Below are 5,890 nucleotides of genomic sequence, written 5' to 3'. Positions count from 1 at the left end.
TTTTAAATAGATAAAAAAGTACATAGGATTGTAAGGAAAGCCAATTATATTGAAATACAGTTATCAAAATATGAAAACAATTTCATGATAGAATAGTACCTGTGGTTCATTAATGCATTAAATGATAAGATCTAGTGGCAGGACTAGTAACCACTATAATTTTGAAGTAATGATGAGAGTAAATAACATTTTGAGATAACTATGGGAATATTAGTTTGATATAAAATATCTGTCATCATTTCTATTGGTGACAAAGTTACGGGTATGGGTAATATTACTTTGTTGTTGCCTACATTCATAATGAACATAAATGCTAACTTTTGGTGAAAAATTAGTGAAAATTAAGATGCATCACATACTTTGTGTACTTTAACTTTTTATCTTTTTTTTTTTTTAAAAACCCTCAGCTATAGATTAAAAAAGTAAAATTTAATCTGTCAGTCAAAGCTAAAAAATGACTTTTTGGTATCCACCCTCCCCTGAAGAGTAGAAACCTACAGATTCTGTGAAACCTACGACATCAAGACTTCCAGGGAATAAACGATATGTCAGTTTAATTGTTTAAAAATGGATTATGGCCATTACACTGCTTATTGGCATTGCTTTGTTTTCATATCCGTCTCCTGCACTAGACCATGAGCCTCTTGAGAGCAGGGATTGGGATTGTGTTTTAGTCATCTTTATCTCTTAGGAGCTAGCCTACCACATGGCAGCTACTCAGAAATGGTTTAACAAGTGAATGAAGCAAATGAACCAGCTTTGCCTGCAAATCTGCAGGATTTAGCAGCCTGCTGAGCCATTCACCATTCAGCTCCTGTTCAGACTCCAGCTGTTGCAAGCTCATCATCAAAGACTTGGCCATTCAGCTCCAATGCACTCCAATCTTCAGCTTTTAGTGCCTCTTTCTTTCAATACACATACACAGGCAGGCACACATCACAGGAGGACAAGTCATGTAACAACATCAGCTGCCACAAATCGCTGACACCCCCATTCATTCAATACATGACCATGATTTCCCCCTATGTACTAGGCTTTGAATACAGAGCGGGGATGCAGAGGCCAGTAAGCCAGACATGGAGAGTGTTCAGAGGCTGATATAAGGAGAGAAAGCTGTCAGAGGTCTAGGTAATCTCCCTTACTTTACCAGAGTAGCGACACTTTTTGTCTATTTTATATATTGTTTCATTTTTAGAAAGTGTTTCATAGCTAAAAAATATTTAAATACCACTGCCCCAGTGGAAGACCCTGGCAACTGAAGTGGCTGTAAGCTCAACCTCTCAAAAACCACCTTCTTGGAATGGCAAAGAAGAGCTTATGTATTCAGGGTTTAGTCCCAACAAAGAAAAGTTTTTCTTATTCTTAAAGTCCTCAGGGAAGGAGATTCAAGAGGACAAAGTCCTTGTCCCCTTGGATGTCTGGGCATCAGCATCTTTCTGCCCTTGATGGGAGTAGGAAAAGGGGCTAAAAGGAGAGCAGCTGTGTGGCCTCTGTCCTAGTTGTGGGCCCCAGCCACAAGACCTACAGGAAGGAGATGTGGATTTTGCAGAGAATGGAATTTCCAAGTGGTTATGCCACAGACGCCAAGCTGATGCCTTCTCCCTGGCACCCTGCTTCCCTCTTCTGCCTTTATAAGTGAGATGGCAGAGAGAATCAGGAATGCAACCTCTCCAAGGCCAAAATGTGGTTAATTCCATTGATGGCTGGAAATCAAGACCAAAATCTATAATGCAGAATAGTGCCCTTTTTACACTGCCTTGTTTATATGGGGAGTGTAAATTACATTAAAAATATATATGGGGCCTGTGGAGACTGTGTTTGGAAACAGATGAGGCATGTAGTCTTGGGAAAACATTTTCCCCAAGATTTGCCTTCTCCAGGACTGCATTACTTTGTTTGCTGTTAAAAGCAAATGTGGAAAGAAATAATTTGAATTTGATTGGTTAAGCCACCACCTTTCTTCCACTGTCACCCCACCTCAAGCCTTAATAAAGGTCAGACAGTGATGGTGGCCCAGGCAGAATTATGAGGAGTGAACTGCATGAAGACATAATATAAATGAGGCCCAATGGCTTGTGCATAGTGCAAAAGGAATCAATTGCTTACTCATTCATTCAATTATTAATATTTCCTGAGCATCAGCTACGTGTCAGGCACTTTGTGAGGTGCTGGAAGTATAGGGGACATAGTCACATTCTCTGCCTTCCTGGAGCACGGACGAGTTAACCTATGTCTATAAGTTTTAGTATCCTCATTATAAAATCAGGTTAATATGAGTATCTTTCTCATGGGGTTGTTATGGGGACAGAATGAGTTAAAACACAGGTATGCTCAGCTGGGACATTTTGCAGGTTTTATATTAAAAAACAAATTTTCCTCTACTCACTTATCTGCTTAAAAGCTTATAAATGTTCCAGGCAAAGACAGGATTATTAGGAAATGAGGATGGAGAAATCCAGAGATTGCTACTATGGCAATGAAATCTACCCATAGGAATTTGCCTCTAGACTTCAACCTTTGAATTTGCTCAGTCTGTGGTCAGGGATTTATTGCCCCAGTTTGTTAGGGATCCTCAGTTTCACAACTCCAGCTGCCTTTTGCCCTGATGAAATTCCAGCCCAGTTAGTGACTTGTTTCCTGATAGACTGGTCCCCAGGGGCATCATATCTACAGAAAAACTCAGGTCCTGGCTCCACTCAGAAGCTGCCATATTAGTGGTATTGTTCCCCAAAATCGAGATCCTCTGACCCTAAGGCCCATGGGTCCTTCCTTAGTCAGAGTCTGCCTAATGAGGCTCTTTGTTTCAGGATCCTTTTTGTCTTGAGTATAAATTAGGAAATATCCCAAAAGCAGGCTTGGGTGAGCCTCTGCCTTTGGTGACTTATTTCTAATTTATGGAGGAAGGAAGACAATTAGATTACATGCTATGCTTAATTCTAAGGCTAGCAGTAATCTTTATAAATATACCAACTTTTTTGTTACCAAAAGAAGTACCTTTTGGTAACAAAATATCTGAGCTGCAATGAACTATCACTATTTTGAGTGTGTCTGATTTTTGTATTTGAAGATGTCTGAAACTGTCATCTTTGTGGAATTCATACATTAATCCATTAAATGCACTATGGAATTATACTGAAGGCTCCTGTGGAGTTATAGTCTTCACTATAATTTTATAATCTATTTAACATACCCACTGTGGGCTAGTGCTGAAGGGCAATACCTGTCAGTTTGGTGGGAAGCCAAACCTAAGCACTATAGAATAGTGCACAGGCTCTGGAGCCAGACTGGCTGGGTTGTAAATCCCAGCTTGGCTACTACTCAGCTGTGTGACCTTCAGCAGGTCATCTAAACTCTCTGAGCCTCCATTTCTTTATCTCTAAAATGCGGTAATTATAGTAATTACCCTACCAGGTTACTTTAAGTCATAAATGAAGAGGGCCTGGCACATAATAAGCAAGGTAGATTATAGAGCTGTTTACTTATATTCTGTGCCCCTCTGGCAGTGCTCCTCCCGGTGGAATGGTTATACATCTCTGCCCTGTAGAATGCACGTGTGGTCATGTGACTCAGTTTGGCCAATGAAATATGAGCAAAAATGACAGGTTATTTTCAAGCAGGGGCTTTAAGAACCAGTATGTGGTTTGTCATATTCCTTTTTTTCCTCTGCGATATGACTGTGATGTTCCAGATAGAGGTTGATCTTTTAGTCTGAGTCCTGGAGTAAAGACAGTATGAAATAGAGGCTTAACCAAGCCATGAGAGACACGTAGCATAAGTGAGAGATAAACTCTTGTGGTTCACAACTGGAATTTTGAAGTAATTCGTAACTGCAACATAACCTCATCTATCCTGACAAATATAAGAAGTGCTAAATGGATGTTAACTCTTATTACTAAGCAGAATCTTCCTCTCTTATTCTATATAAAATCCCAATGCATTATGGTAGTGAAAATTCTAGTAATTCAACTGGCTGCTTCATCTCCACCAATGCTTTTCACACCTGTTAATTAATGAAACCCCCTTTTCAAATAAAATTCTATACATGACCTGAATATATAAATCAGATAAAAGCAGTAATTTACTAAGATGCTTATTTGATAACCCAAATATATAATTATAAAAATTAATAAATATGACTATTTTGATAAACACAAACATTTGAAATAGGAAGTTATGAAGCAGTTGTAGCCATTCATCTCTGTAATTTGTTTTGGTTGCACAGTATTCTATACTCTATATATAGAATATTCTAATATTCTGACCCACACAGATAAGTATTTGCAAATGGCATTCTATTCCCTTATCCAACAGTATGCGGTAGAATTATGGTATATACTTTAATTAAACTGAATGACAAGTAAAGTTTATTTTGAATTCTGCATAAAAATGAGTCTATTGAGGAGCTCAAGTGAATGCACTGTTGGTCTTCAATGTGTTAACATTTGGCATCTATAACATTTTTGAGTGTATGCATTGCTTTTAGTTTAATTTTCTTTAGTTAAAATTTTTAAGTTGTTTACAAATATCTTTAAATTATATCTAAATAGATTTTAGAACTCCTGGGCCATTTTTTCAGAATCCTTGGAAGGCAACAAAAACATTTACCTACATCAGTGTTTTCTAAGCATCACTCATTTACATACCACCTTTATTATTTTTGCTATATCTGTAGAACACATGTGCTATTATTCACTTAATATTTTTTTTATCAAATTGACTCACTTTAAAAAAATGTAGCCTCTCAAGAGATCCATTGTACAACATGGTGACTATAGTTAGTAATAATGTACTATATACTTAGAAATTGCTGAAAGAGTAAATTTTAAGTATTCTCACCACAAAAATGATAAGTATGTGAGCATATAATAATTAGCTTGATTTAGCCATGACATGACATATATAGATAAATATTATATATATGAAGGCATCATGTTGTAAATCATAAATATATACAATTTTTGTCAATTAAAAAATGTAGCTTCATCCTAAGCAGCAATATTTTTGAAATAATGGGCTTGATATAATACTGTAGTTGTATTTTTCTTGTACATGTCAAAATACATTATAAATTTTAAAAAATAAACTTATTCTGTTTACCAGCTTTCATTTAACATTTGCTGGTGGTAATAAATACTACACTTACAGAAATGATTGACCACAATCCCAAGAGATCTATTTTACTGTGTTTTTCATATGATTATGTAATAGGAATTACTCTAATTAATACCTTGATGAAGTATCACATTGAAACAGCCTAACATTGCTATATTTTATTCAGTCTTTTCCTGAAAAAGCATTAGCGTATGGAAGAGGAAAATAGATTTCATGTGTGGAATGGGGCATGAGAGTTACTAAGGTAACTCAGAGCTCCATACTAGGCTTCAGGCTACATACCTAAAGGGAGATCATGAGAAATATGGCAGCTGTAAAGCGGTGAATATAAGAAAGTAAATGTGTCTGTAAGGATTTCAACAGTAGTTTTTTTCGGACTAGCCAAAATGCAGGGCTGCCATCTGTAGATAATAGAGTTGCATTGGTTCCTCAGGTTCTTAAAAACAGTGAGTAGCATAGGATATTTTTGAGATAAAGGATGCAATGAATAGTGGGGAGCAAGAGGGGAGAAAATACTTCCATTATAACTTGACTTAAATGATAATATCTACTGATGCTTCAAGTTTTTTTCCCTGTTTCTGGCAGACCTAGAAAATTAACAGTCTCTAGGGAAAACTATAAAGGCGGCAAATGTGAACACAGTGAGAAACAGAAAATCTTTGGGAAATGTTTTAAGAAAAAGCGCCAGTCCACGTTAATGTCCAAACTGTCAACTTTCTCACTGACTTTACAGCATGAGTCTTCCTTAGTAAAAATTTGTAAACATCAGATGCCCTTT

This window comes from Nomascus leucogenys, chromosome X, assembly GCF_006542625.1.
Source record: "Nomascus leucogenys isolate Asia chromosome X, Asia_NLE_v1, whole genome shotgun sequence".
NCBI lineage: Eukaryota > Metazoa > Chordata > Mammalia > Primates > Hylobatidae > Nomascus > Nomascus leucogenys.
Note: the sequence above shows the minus strand (reverse complement) of the source record.